At 33.5% G+C, this 15600-nt stretch overlaps 1 long non-coding RNA gene across 1 annotated transcript; it reads right to left on the bottom strand.

Moving 5' to 3' along the window:
- Positions 1 to 4754: 4754 nt before the first annotated feature.
- On the bottom strand, positions 4755 to 7371 carry LOC129235128 (uncharacterized). The gene is made up of 3 exons (XR_008581569.1): positions 7260 to 7371; positions 5175 to 5286; positions 4755 to 5051 (listed from the first exon to the last, which is right to left on the bottom strand). It is a non-coding gene; the product is annotated as an uncharacterized LOC129235128 (long non-coding RNA).
- Between the last annotated feature and the right edge of the window lie 8229 nt (positions 7372 to 15600).

Genomic DNA, 15600 nt, shown 5'->3' with positions numbered 1-15600 from the left:
TTATTGCTGCACTTGTGATAAAATCGCATTTTTTAAAAAAATACTTTCATCTTCAATTTTTTTAATGGGCAATCAATTTCAATTTCCTTTTTCTCAATGCAGTACAATATCTTCTTTTCGAACCTTTTTACTTTCTGCGTTATTCATCATTTTTCTTTAACCATTGCAGTTAATTTTCTATTTTCCAATGTAGTTAAATTTACATTAAGCAATGTTTTGTGTAACTGGTTTGGGCTACTAGCAAAATGTTTGGACATTCCACTTCTTGTCCCAAGCACCTGCTAAAATCCTTCTCACGCTTTCTGTCACCAAAGTTATTTCTAAAAGTAATTTTTATCAATTTTCTGGTGATCATTTTATCTTCTATAACATTCCTATCAGCTACATTCTATATTGATTTTAATTTATTTTTAACTTGCTTGGCGATTTTGAAGTCGCTTATTTTACATTCAATATCCAGGGATTTTTAATAAAGATTGTCTAATTAGTCCCCCATTTAAAAAAGTGTTGTCTTTTTTTCTTCTGTTCTCATCGGTACTGTGGAATAATTTTGAAATTCTCTAATATTTAGGTGAGTACCTTTTTTAAAATTAAGTTCTTCGGTACTCCGGCTGAGCTACCAATACATTTGTTGTTACTTTTTCGTTTCGGCAACTGAGAAATGACTTACAAAAAAAAAAAAAAAAACTATAATTGCTTTTATACATCTAAACCTGAATAAAAATTTTTGATCAATTTTTCATAGGCATTTTTTATTACTTTAAAATAATTTTAGTTATTTTTTCTTTAAGAATATTACTGATCTAATGAAACCTTTCGTGTCTAAGTGAGTATGTTGTGCACAGATCATCTGCAATTTTTTCAAATGTACGAAGTAGTTCAAATGAACGAGTTGAATGAACAATCCTCTGATGTGTGTGTGTGTGAACAGAAATTAAATAGAATGACATTGCCCACCCCTGTTTTTTTTTAGAGTTTTAAAGGGTGATTCATTCTCAATGCCAGGCGTGCCCATTCCCATCAAATTCAATGGCGCAAATCCCCCCCCCCCCCCCAATGTGACCAGACGTCCTGCTTTTTGTCTTAGCGGGAATGTCCCGCCAAAGTGTCTCGCTTTGTCGAAAAAGTCCTGCTTTTTTTTGTTTAAATTCTGTCACACAAGAAATATAACATACTATCTAGATTTTTTAAACGCTTTTTCGATATTTTGCTGTCAGTAAACGTAAGAACGCCATGTAAAATGTTATTCTTTAATGTTTAATACGCTGCAAGTACAAATGAAAATAATAATTTTGATTAATAAATTTGTTGTGTGATGCAATATTCTTTACATCAATACTAGTAAATTATTTTCAACTTGAGTTCTTTATTGGTACATTTGAGTTATTTCTTGGCATTTTTCTGTTACGTAAAATATTGAGCCTGTGGGAAAAAAAAGCTACTCAACCCCCCCCCCGGTCATGTGTCCTGATATTTAACTTGAAAAATCTGGTCACATTACCCCCCCCCCCCCCCCAAATTTTCTCAACCCTCTTTCCCCCCTTTTTTTATTTTCTAACTCTCTTTTTTATGTTTTATTTTTAAAAATATATTAATTTATTTTTTTAACATTTTTATTTATTTATTTGTTTATTTATTTTTAATCATTATTATCATCATTATTTTATTAGAAAAGTTCTGTGATATGCCAATGAAAACACACATACACATACAAACTAAATAAATAAAATGAAATGAAATAAACAGAATAAAATAAATAACTTAAATCAAAAATAAATCAATAAATAAATTTCAATAGAAAAATTAAAAAATCCCCTCCAAAAACTTTGATAGCGCAATTTGCGCCATAATCCCGCTCTGTGGGCACCCGTGCTCAATGCCATGAATAAATGGTTATTAATTTTAATGATAAATCAGGGGTCATAAATAATACATGATGCAATCAGATACATTTAAATATTTTATTTCCTACACGTTAATATTTTTAAGTTACTTTAGTAGGAAGGAAAGCTTTGAATGAGAAATAAAAATTTGAACGATATTTACGCATTCTTTGCATTGGCCAGGACTGTTTTAGAAAGTCTTGTTTTGTTTTTAATCTCGCTGTAAAAATTCCTCACAAGCTAATCCAATATTAATTTTACAGGTCAACTTTACCTCAGAGCAAGACTAACTTATGTCCACAATCGCTACTTTATAGGAAAAAAAGGAACATTTGTCTGGATCATTCAAAGGATAAGGGGTGCGCTCTTTTAACACTGGTAAATAATTACAGTTGATTGGGTTTTTTTTAGAATTAAGTTTGCATGACTCGATATGGACTAGGATTATACATACAATGCAGAAAATCGCAATTTATAGACTCGTGTCAGTCTGGCTCTGAGGTACAGAAATGAGTTTTTGGACTTTTTCGGTCATCTGTAATCAAATTTATCTTTTTCCGCTACGTGAAGTAAACCAGCCAGGACACCGAGATTTTGTTTGAAAACTGGGACTGTCATGGTCAAACCAGGACGTCTGGCAAGCCTACTTATATTCTACAATTTCACCATCCAATACTGACTTAACCTTCCGAAATGGCTACTGCATGATAGATTTTTCTGTATGTTGCAGTGTTATATTTTGTTGCTTTTATATTTTTCTTAAATCTTATGATAATACCATCAGCCTTAATTTTAAAACTCATAAATTATTGCTTATTACAAGAAAAAGAAAGGATTGTTTTCTCATAGCATGAGAATTGGAAAATAAATATCATTCATTGAAATCTGTTTAGTTTTTATGAATCATAAGGCAATCAAATGTAAAAATAGTACATGTCTGTATCATTGTATTGTTTAATAAAAATATTTGTTTGTATTTAATGAATTTATTTTTTCCATTTAAATCCATATTCACTTTAAAACAGCCTAGGCTGATACCACAAGAAGTTATGATTCATTAAGTTTGCTTCAGATATTGAACCAAAAGTGAAAACATATAAAATGCATTAAATTTGAACCGGAACAAAAGAGCTTAACTTTAAATTTACATTAATGTCAGACTAAGTACTGGTTTCATTTCAATGTATATTGTGACTCTGATAAGTTTAAGCTTGACCTTGATAACGTTTATATTCTTTTGGGATATCAAGGAAGGGTAATTGGCACCAAATTGAGTTGGGTTGCTTTTGTAGAAGTTTCTCAAAAGTATTCCAACCCAAATCCGTGCAGCAATTACACGTCCCTTTTTCATTGAAGTTCACAAAAAGAAGTAGTCAAGGTCAAGCTTGCATTTATCAGAGCCACACTATATTTTCTTTCTCAACACCAACTTTTTAATTCATTTTATAACTTTTGATACTGGACCCAAAATTCATGATTTTTTGTATCATGATTTAATTTTTAATTGCATTAATTGAAAATTTAACTGCTATGTTACAGATTCATCATTTACACAGATCACGCATTTATTTATTATTATTAAGCTCAGCGTTTTCGATTTGAAAATTTTAATGTACTGAAAAAAAGGTGGATAGGGCGGTTTTTCCCAGGGTGGAAAAAATCTGACAACCTTGCCTTTCGGTGATATTCCGCATAGCTTTGAACCCGACATTTCTTTGAAGAAACTTCTCAAGATACCATTTAAGGATTTTTTTCCCTCTACTAAATGCTTTCACTTAATTCATAGCATATTATAGGATTCTAATGGAGAATTTTATCAGTTTATATTGATTGTTTTCAGCTGTAAGACGTGAATTTTTTGATAAGTTGACCAAATGTTTAAAAAGATGTGATATATGGAAATTCACTTTATAATATTGTTTACATTTTGTTTCACTAGCTGTGAAACTAGCTAGCAGACGAGTGACCGAAGCAATGGTTCGGTCACTCGTCTGGTCATCAGTGCTGATTCTACATTACAGTTTGTTTGGCACTCTAGGCTTCCTTAAGAGGTTTTCCACCTCCAGCTCACTCACTTCCTATGCCGGGCTAATGAGTGCTAATAAGCACGAAACTGCAGTCCTCGGCTGGAATTGACTGAGCTGGCGGTGTATTTCATGTATTTCCGCCTTAACTCTAGCTATAGGGCGGTAAGTTACTGAAAAGTATATATGGACTTTCAATATTTTACCCCGCCATGGAGAACAACATAGTGGCATGTTCTAAGTATGAAATCTCTCACTACACAGCAAATCATGGATTATACAAAGTATAGTTTTACCATATGGACATATCAAGCCATTGTTGAGTATATATAGATTATTGTGTGTGTGTGTTGTATTTTTTTATTTTACTTTATCCTGGTAAACTTTGCTTCTTTAATAATAAATTGATAAAAATTACTTTCTTATCCATACTATTCACTACTTACTAGTAATCAGACTGCCTATTGTTTGGGAGGAAAACTTTTTGATGCTTAAAATACATATTACTCATTAGTCTTAAAACCAATTTTGAATGTTCAACAGTTTGTATAAAAAATAACAATGACACATTCAAATAAAATAATTTTATTTTCAAAAAAAATCCATTGTTTTTATGAAAATCAGCCTTCTTGTGTGCAAAATTTTTCGCTATGCCAATGAATCTGATGGGATGTTAGCCACTTCAACTGTGATAACCTAGAAATATATGTTGCATGCAAATCCTTCTCGTTTGAATATGAAAGGTTTTTTAAGAAAGATAAAGTTCTGCATCAATTTCCACACTACCTTAAAGTGGCATCCTGACTGGAGCATCATAAAACAGCTTCTGAACATGACCTAAGATCAAAAGCACTCTAGTGTGGATGCCACTTTGGAGGTATGATGCAATAAGCGCATTACCCCTTTTTGCAGAAGCAAGGCGGGTTCCCCAGGAGGTATATTTCCATCACAGAAAAGAAAAGCTATTTGCTACTATTTTTAAAATGTCATTAAGAATTGATGGTGTAATAATCATTTACAAGAGTTGTTAGATAGTTCTAACTAATGGGAAAATTTTATACCAGGTATGTATCCAATGAAGGTGTAAGAATTGGAACATTTCTCCATTTATAAATGTTCATCCATCTGAAAATGCAGCAGGAAACTAAAAAATACAAAATTGTGTTTGGAAAATCAATAATTTTATGTAAGGACATTACACAAATATTTTATTTACTTTGAAAAATAAAAAATCATTTATAAACAGAAAAGATATTAAAAGTAATACCTCTAGTGTGATACTTAAATGTCCAAAAGAAAAACAATTACTTGAATTGACTGGTTCTCAAAAATATTCATGGATGCAAGCCTTCATTGAGTTAGCACACTTTGTCCTTTGCCTAATATTTTAAATAAAAGAAATGAATAAAATTGTAGAAAAGTTATCAAAATTCAACATTTGACAAAAAAAAAAGAAAAATTAATTTGAATTATGAAATTTTGAATCCAAATTATGTTTTTCACAATCATGCGTTGCGACAGGACCCTACTCATTGGAGTTATCGTTTCTGGAAACAGCTCCTGTCCCTCCAAGCCAGCCCCTTCTCCTGGGCCTGGGCGGTTACGTGTTTATAGTTTTGTGTATGTAGGCGCGCGTTCGTGCATGTGTCGGCTTGTGTGTGTGCGTAGACCTGTGTGTATGCATGAAGGCGCATGCGTATGTGTGTAAAAGCGTGTGTGAGTGTATGAGCGTGTGTGTAAGTAGGACATGAACACCACCGCCAAGCTGATTTTAGAGGACAGTGGTCAGGACCAGAGGAGCCGTGCCTGCAGAGGCTCCCGGTCCAAGCTGAAAAAGGAACCACAACGCTAAGGACGGTCAAATGAAAACAATTAGCAATCGTTATTGCTCAAAAAAAAAAAAAAAAAACACAAATAAGCAATTGTTGAAAATGCAAGAATATTAATGAACAACAAATGAGCGATTTTCGGAAAAAATGTCCCGTTCGTAACGCTGGAGAATCAAAAATCAGGATACTACGTATAAAAAGCGAAAGAGATCCTTAAAGAGGCATAACAATTTTGTATCGGGATGAAAAAAAGAACTATGTTTTGTTACAAAAATTAGAATTGTTTACAAGACATTTAAAAACATATGAATTATTTTCCACATTACAGTCAAATCTCAATAACTCGAATATTCCTTTATCTCGAAGTTTTCATCAGATGCCAAACTTTTGAGACTGTTGTGAAAATTCCCCATAACTCAAAGTACCAACAACTCGAAAGTTTTAGCCCATGGGACTTAGAGTTATCAAGAGTTGACTGTACTTCCTAACAAAGAATTAGTCTACTTATCTTCTGTTTCAAACACAAGTGACATTTCAATGAAGCACGGTCATGAAAATGCTTCATTAATAGATCAAAATATAAATGGAATCTTTCTTGCACTCAGAGTTATATTTTTACTTTCATAACTTAAAATTATATCTATGAAAAAACAGGATTTTTAAAGAATTTTTTAAATTTGATTAACGAGACTACTGTACTGTACATTGGTTTGAAATGCACTTCTTAATTTCACTTCAACAGCTTTGTCAAAAATGCTTGTATTCTCGTTGGGCCCTCACACCGAACATAGTATAACAGTAAAGCAGACCTGTAGGTACTCAGAAAAGTAATTTTGCATTGAAGGTGCACTGCTTGGCATTCAATTTACGGTACGAGATTTGGCGAATCACATAATATGTATACAGTATAGAAAATATGTTTAATCATCCAATGATAAACATAGAATGATAAATGTTCTTCATCTCTTCAGCAGGAAATTACTAAGATTTAAAAGATATAAATATGGCACAGCTCCAAAGACTAGTTTTAATCATTAAAATTTTGTACAGTATTTATATTACTTGACAAATATCACATGAATTTACAATTAATATACCTGAATCAATGGAATGCATGAGCTGTATATGAATGTTGAAAATTTATTTAACCTGAGAACTAATGTTCGGGGATGAAGGAAATAAGAATGAATTCAGGTAATTGCAGGACTAGTAGAATAAACCTTTGTATTCAACAAGAGAAAATAATTTATAGTTTTTTTGCACTTGGTGGTATAGGTTTTTTTTTTTTTTTTTTTTTTTTTTTTTTTTTGTACTAATAGTGAGACAAGGTTACAGCATCATTTTTTAATACTCAAAGCTAAAAAAAAGAATGATTTGTTTATAAAAATTCCATTATTTGATTTTTTTTTAACGGGAATAAATGAAAATTCAAGAAGTATTATACATATCATTCAACTTTACATGGGCAAAACTGATGTAAACATAACGACTATAAAGTGTAGATTAATGACAAAATAACTTACTATGCTTCAGCAGCTCGAGGCATAAAATTTGTATTCCTCCTTCTTACAAGATGGCTTGCACAAAAAGAAAGAAAAAGTTGACACAGCATCAGTTTTCAGTACTCTTTTTTAGTCCGATAAAATCTTTGTGGTCATACATGGCCGTCGTGACAACCTTGAATATCGTGATTTGACATTGACAACCGATTTATTTTTTTAGCTCTGTAGTTGAATGTGGAAGGATTTTGAGGGATATTTCCTGCTCCTTGCATTCTTCTTTATCATCATTATTCGTTCATCTACACGCACAACCGCTTGTTAGCATTTTTCTTTACGAAAAAACCTAATTTCGACAGCTAACGCTACGCTCCCAATACCTTTAACATTACCATGTGCGTTTGTTTTGCATAAGGAGCCGTATCCGCGGTGTTCTTCTTCTCGGCGTGAAAGTATCCCATTACGCAAATTGTAAGCAATCTTTGATGACGTTAGGGTAAGGGGTAAGATTTGCGGAGACTTCCTCGGAAATTTTTCAAAATTAAAGTTTCGAAAACAACTTTAGACAATCTTTGATGATGTTATAGGGATCAGGTTTTAGGGTTCTAGGGTTTCACCTAACCCTGGGAACTCTTTCAGAATACAGTCCTAAAACCGGAAATATTAAAACTTTTAATTTTCACCCTTACCTTACATTTTAACATGTTTGAATTCAAACGCTTACAGCCCCAGAAGTATATTTTATTGATTTGGACGGAGGTGTTTTTATTTATTTATTATTTTATTTTATTTTTGACTTTTGTGTGATAACTATGGTCATTTTTCTACTATGTTTCATTTTAAATATCGTATCTCATTAATCTCCTGTAGAGTTCTTGTTTTAACCTTCGTTTTTTCCCTTCAACCATTTAACAACTTCTAGTGCGACTTTTCATATCAATCGTTTAAATCTCACTTCTCTCTATCTCTCTCTACTTTGATTTATCTGTTTGAACCATATTTTAACGGCATATACATTTTTCAGCATTCAGCCACAGCCATCTTAACACAAGGCCTGCGCGCTCATTCAACATGGCCGCCCGTGAAGGCGGTTTGTTTACATCTCATAATAGCTCTACCGTGAATAAAAATTTAGATTTTTTTATAATCCATTAAAAAAAAACAGTTAATTTTTACATGAAATACTCCGATACATCTCTAAATTAAAAATTTATATCGTTCGAGTTTTAATATTGACACAAATAGTTCTTAAATAGTAAACTAAATTAAAATTCATGCATGACACATTACATATTATATTCGTAATAAATATATAGATAATGAATAAAAATGAAAATTTTAATGGGTAAAAAGAAAATACACTTCAACTTCAAATCATAATGCAAAAGAAAGTACGAAATAAATTTTGCTTAATGTAAATTGTAAAATGATTAAGACAGACGGGGAAGATAAACGGGAAGTGCATATTTCTTATTCATAAACTAATAAATATTTTGAATTTTTCACACGAATGATTTACAGTAGTATTGATTTCCTTTGATAAAAATACAGACAAATGAAAAAAAAATATAAGATGGAATAAAATAAACCAATATTTAGCCATATTTCTAACTGTTACAAACAAAAGAAACAGTATACATTTTTGAGAGAAAAATCACTCAAATAATAATTACAAAACATCTAAACAATTGAAACAAACTAAACAATTGGTATAAAGGACAATACTGATGCATATATTTCAGAGTAAAAAATATAATTAGATTTATCATGAGTTATCTGTGAGATTTTTTTTTTTTTTTGGAGAAGTTATTAAACAGTATGTTATAAATCGTTTGCATAATATTTCTCAAAATCAAGAAAATGGTGTGAGAGCTAAGCTTGTAATGGTCATGTACCACATTTCTAATGCATGGCTCGCTAATAGTTGTTAAAAGCTTTAATTCATTTTCATTTGCTATGAATTCCTCCAAAAAAAAAAAAAATTCCACAACATTTTAAAATACATTTATACAAATAGAAGCTGGGTTTAAAAGAAAAAGTTGGTGTTTTTCAAAAGTCACGATTTCATGTATCTATTAAACTGCACTCTTCAGAGAATTCATAATAAAAAGCTCCTTGAAATTTTAGTTACAAAAAATAATCATTTACCAAAGTGAGGGCAAAAAGCTTCGTCATTAAAATCGAAAGTAATAAATGTGTATTACATGAAAAAAAACATAAATAAAAATGTGTACCTTTCAATGATAGAGTACAGTACCTTACAGAAATAGAAACTGCTTTAAAAGTTAAAACAGTTGCTCTTTTTAATGAACCGCGATCTAATGTATATATTAAACAGCACTCTTCAGCCAATTCATGTTAAAAAGTTCCTTGAAACAATAGTTACAAAAAATAATCATTACACAAATTGAGGGCAAAAAAGCTTCGTCATTAAAATCGAAAGTGATAAAAATATGTAGCATGAAAGAACATAAATAGAAATTCGTCCCTTACAAGTAAAAAATCCTTAAAATATTATTTAACAAGTACAGTAAAACTCCTCTAATATGGACACTAACAAGACAAAATTTTTTGTTCGCAATAGAGGGGTGTCCGCATGACAAAGGTTTAATACCTTTTAATTTTACCTTAGAATCGAGGAATTAAATACTGTCCACATAGGAGGGGTTTCCGTTAAGAGGGATTTTACTGTGTTTATTTTTATTATCAATTCTGCTTAAAAATAACCATTGGTAACCACACTTACCTTCTTAACATTTTTTAATCCAACAATAGTAGCTTCAAACATATTTGGAGATGTTAAACATTTGATACGTTAAATTTTCACTACCAAAGTATCCCAACGGCTTATAATGTAAACTTGACGAAACGTAACGATTTAGTACAGTCAAATACAAAGAGCAAAAAAGAAAACATCATTTCAAGTCTCCATAAAGACAGTTGATAACGTATTCACACATTTGGAATAAATATTACTTTGCTATTTGATACTAAAGTTGTAAGATGAAATACAATATTGCATCCGCAACGAGCAGCTACTTGAAGTCCACAACACTGTTTAAACTAAATGGGTTTTCCCGCTCAAAGCCTCCTTGAGGTCACGTGACATCGATTGCGCAATACAGCGCGTAGGCCTGATATATAGAAGGCTGTGATTCAGCTTTGAGATTTTCATGGTAAGAAAAAAATGAAAGTAAGAAAAACAAAAACAGAAAAACATCAGCACCCCAGACGCTATCTTGTTTATTTATAAATTTATATTTTTTAGTCTAAAGCGTGCCATGAGTTTCCAAATTGCACTGAATACTGTAAGAGCATTTTTTTCGCGAGGCTTTAATTTTCGCAACCCCGTCATAATAAAAAATTTTAAACCTTGTAAAAAATCTTTTTACGTCGGATTTTTCAATTTTCGCTTCTGTTTGCAAAAAAAAAAAAAAAACGCGAAATTTTGTTTTCCGATGGGAAGTCACTGTAATCTTCCAAAAATTTCATAATTCGGGACATTTTGCCTGATGATTCTGAAAATATGGAGACATAATCTTTACTAATAATAAAGCTGAAAGTCTCTCTGTCTGGATATCCGGAGCATGTCTGGATCTCTGTGACGCGCAAAGCGCCTAGACCATTCGGCCGATTTTCATGAAATTTGGCACAAAGTTAGTTTGTAGCATGGAGGTGTGCACCTCAAAGCGATTTTTCGAAAATTCGATGTGGTCTTTTTCTATTCCAATTTTAAGAACAAAAATATCATAAGATAGACGAGTAAATTTCGAAATTATCATAACGTGGAACCGTAACATGGACACAAGCCAATTGGCGAGATACTAAATTATAACGTGGAACCGTAACATGGGTGCAAGCCAAGTGGCGAGAAAATTCACCATATATTATTTGTAAATATACAGGCGAACTAAAAGACCTTTTAATTTTTCTATTACAGGCAAAGCCGTGCGGGTACCACTAGTTGAAATAATAAAACGCCTAAATGTAATTATTTACTAAAGATGTAAGCACATGTGTGAATATCCATCATTTATCATTCTGCAAAGTTTAGAGCTCCGTTCGGCAGAAAAGTTCTCTCCTCTTAAAAATTTAAGTTCGAGGCGCCCCTGCTGGTGTTGATCCTACTTATGACAAAATGATTTTAAAATCTCTGTAATTAGTATAAAAGAACTAACACCTTTTACTTCAAACTTGTGCAGACTACGGTTATAGAATAGATAAAGGGATATCGCGATGCGCCCTCTTCATTTGTAGATGGTGCCAGTATTTTTTCCAGAGAAATTAGTTTTTTTTTTTTTTTTTTCAGCAGCTCAGTTGCAAATATTTTTCATATTTTGATTTGGCAATTTTGCGCCCCTCAAAAATCTTTACTCCGTGCCGGGGAACGGACTGACGGAGTATTAGTCCGGCCCTGATGGGGCTCATTCCAATTTGGCGACCTCCGCCCCGCGAGATTGCCATGGCTTAGTTTTCCTGGACCTGAGAGGGAGAGGCGCTCTTCCCTCCAGTTTCTTGGCGGACTTCACAGTTTCTTCGCAAGTGACCCTCGCCGCCACATTTCCAGCACTTAAGTGGTTGTCGATTTTGGTCCTTGGGAGCCGAAATCCTTTTGAGGGTTCCTGCAATTTCTTTTATTTGCTTTTCCAGTTCAGCAAAGCGTGACGAGACCGGATCAGGCTCATCAGTTTTCACACCGCGGATTGAATGGCGATCCTTGCGGGTTGCTTGCTGGGCGGCCTCCAACTTCATCGCATACACAACAGCAGAATTCAGGTCTTTGACATCCGCCATCCGTAGAGCTTTCTGGATTTCCGGATCTCGAACCCCGTCGATGTAATAGTTGAGTGCCAGGTTGTCTCGAACATCCGCAGGACAGTCGCATAAAGCAAGATGAGACAGTCTCTCGACGTCCGCCGCTAGCTCTTGCAGGGTTTTCCCGGTTTTCTGGAAACGGGACTTCAACTGGAGTCGGCTGAAATCTTTCTGGCACTTCTCACCGAAGCGAAGCTCCAACGCAGCTGTGAGGGCGGCGAAATCCAGGCGCTGGCTGTCCGGAAGGGTCTGAAGAATGTCCGCTGAGTCACCTCTCAGGGATGCTGCAAGATGGCAGGCCTGGGTAGCAGAGTCCCATCCGTTCGCTTCCGCCCAGGGGCGGATCTAGAGGGGGGCCATGGGGGCCATGGCCCCTCCCAAAGCCTTGTGATTGTAGGAATTTTTTTAAGGAAAAAAAAGAAAAATATATTATGAGAAGATAAAATTTAACACATGAATTTTACTGAAAAAGAAGTATAGGCCTTAATTGGGAGATAAATTGTATCCCTATCCTCAGAACAAAACTTTTTTTCCAAAATTTTTCTCCACCTTTTACATCATTTCTTGATTTCAACTACAGACCACTTGGACGATCTCTAAATGCTGCGGTTCTTAGAGTATACCTACTGTTCACAAGACGAAAGATAGCCTAAATTTTCGTTTTGATGGCTTTAATTTCGAAACTAGGAGGAGAACCCTCTTTTCCCATGCCCTTTGACAAATGCCTTGATATGTAGCAAAAAATTGCATTTTAAGTCTTTTATTTGGAAAAAATGTCAACCGAAACTAGCTTATCCAGCTCTTATCATTTAACTTGCTTAAAAGCAACTTAAATGATTTTTTTTGGGGGACTTCAATTACAAACGAGTTTTGATAGGACCCCCTCCCTCCCTAGTTTAATATCGTGATGATAGCTTTAAAAGGAGGTTCTGGAGAAGCTCACGAATCTTCCATCCCTTTCTAAAATATGTATAAATATAGTTAAAAATCGAATTTTTAGAGCCGCAAAGGCAAAATATTTCCAGGAAGGAAGGATTCTAAGCACCTTCACACTTCCTTTAATGTAAGCAAACATTGCCTAAAGGTGCATTTTTAGGCTGGACAGCTGAGAGCTAGAAGAGCAACCCTCCTCTTCTAACTTCTCAATGTATAATGACAGAATATTTTGGTTCCTAAGCTTTATTTTCAAAAAGTATTTTGGGGCTAACGCCCGAAACCCGACCTTTCTCTGTACATCATCAAAAATAGACAAAATGCGTTTTTAGTTTCCTAATTTTCAAAAATTACTCGGAAATTTAAATTTTGAAACATTTTCGAGGGAGATTCCTAAATCCACCCCCTCACCTAATGTCTGGATACCCCTAAAATTGAGTTTTTAAAACTTCATTTTGATAAAATTTCTGGGGAGTTATCAGGGCCTAATTTCCCATTAGGCAGAGTAGGCAGCTACCTAGGGCGGCAAACTTTTCAGGGGCGGCAAATTTGCTCTTATAATACACATTTTTTGAATTAAATTGTTATTCTTGAACGTAAAATATTAGCATTCTTTCATTTTCCACAGAGACAACTTTTTTTTGTAATTTAATAATGATTACTTTCACACATCTTGTGAAAGTCAAATGTTTTTCAATCACGGTATTTGCCGAATCATCAGCAAAATTTGCCGAATAAAAAATTTTGTGGGAGATCACTGTGATCATTTCATCGGGGGGCCTCAGAATGTGAAACGACATCATTTCTTCATAAGTTTGACAGTTTTGAATTTGCGGAACACTTTTTTACGTTTTTTTTTTTTTTTTTGAGTCAAGGATATTTTGCTTCTTTTTTTTCTTTTTTTTTTTTGGGGGGGGGGGGTTCGGCAGATTTCAAATTTGCCTAGGGGCGGCATGGAGCTAAATTCAGCCCTGGGGAGTTTGTCCAAAAATTTTGGATGGCCCCTCCCAAAACAATCGGCTGGATCCGCCACTGCTTCCGCCACTATCATGAATTGAGTTTTGTAAACCTGCCATGAAGTTTTCCCATCAAATGTGGCAAGTTTAATGGACGGTCGAGCAACCGATGTGGGAGCGCCAAACTGTACAGAGCTGCTTTCCGCGATCGACAATCTCCTTTCCATGTTTTTAATTTTCTCATCCACATGATTTTCAACTGTTGCGATACGGTTTTCTACTGTTTCAAATTTTTCATCAAAAGCATCAACTTGATGCTCTATCTCATTAAATTTATTTTCCATCCCAGTCTTTACCGAAGTAAGGTCGTTTTTAATTTCCTCTTGGTTAGAAACTAAATCATTTTTCAGTACCATTAAATCACTTTTCAATTGTTCTTGATTAGCCTTAATGTCATTTTTTAATTGTTCTTGATTTGCAGTAAAACTTGCAGTCAAATCACTTTTTAATAGTTCTTGATTAGCCGCCATATCATTTTTTAATTGTTCTTGATTAGCCGCCATATCATTTTTTAATTGTTCTTGATTACCCGCCAAACTTTCAGCCAAGTCGCTTTTCGCAGCATTAATTGCTTCCAGAAGTTGTTTTAATTGATCATCCATTGCGCGAGTAATCACCATAAAAAAAAAAGTCTATAAATTCAAACAGTCTTTATGAAAAAATGTCCAAAGTCACACTTACTCCAAGAAAGTCCAGAAGAAGCCCCACTTTGGGCGCCAATTGTAACGGATTCGGTGCGACTTCCACTTTCTTGAAATGAAGACACAGTTCTTGATAAAAACACAGGAGCTTTATTTACACTATGTTCAGGAGAAATCGTTAACAACTGCTAAATTATTCATCAGCAACTAAGCAATTATCACACAACACCGTAAACTCAACGTTTACACACATATTTACTTCCAAATACGAAAACTACACAGCGAAATGCCTCGCTATAAACAGAGCTAATACACTCTCAGAACAAATTCTCAATCGAAACTAACTTTTTATCCATCGCTAACGGTTTATATACACACCGAAAAGAAATCTCTCAAAGATTCCAGAAAATGCTACAACGTTCTACAACTACACTTTCATTGATAAAATCAGTGAATGAAATAAGAAAAAAAGAATAGGGGGTTGTATATTTTAGCCGAATGAAAAGGGGTTGTATATTCATTACGGGAAACTATTTACAGGTTACGTTACTACAATAATTACTTTTTACAGGATTTGTAACAATATCATATCGTTATTGGTTAAAAGCTTTATAAAGCTCTCAAACAGGTTGTCCTTTTTTTTTTTGTATGTTAATCCGTTTTTTTTTTTTTTTTTTTTTTGGTCTATATTTTGTTTATCTTATCGTTCATTGGTTGGATTGCTTTATGTGTGTCTTCACTGGTTAAATTCATAATCCTGAATTAAATTATAAATAATTGATGTGTACTCTTTATAAAATGCTAAAACAATTGAGATGTCTGTATTTAAAAAAGAAAGGCTTCCACCTTCATTAAATTCAATTTTTTAAAATACTTTTAAAAAATTTCAATGAATGTATGATATTTAATGTATTTGAATGATTACATTCAAATTGTTTCAGAACTATTCATGAAACCACT

This window comes from Uloborus diversus, chromosome 2, assembly GCF_026930045.1.
Source record: "Uloborus diversus isolate 005 chromosome 2, Udiv.v.3.1, whole genome shotgun sequence".
Lineage (NCBI taxonomy): Eukaryota > Metazoa > Arthropoda > Arachnida > Araneae > Uloboridae > Uloborus > Uloborus diversus.
The sequence above is the reverse complement of the archived record's forward strand: the minus strand, read 5'-3'. Positions and strand labels throughout refer to the sequence as shown.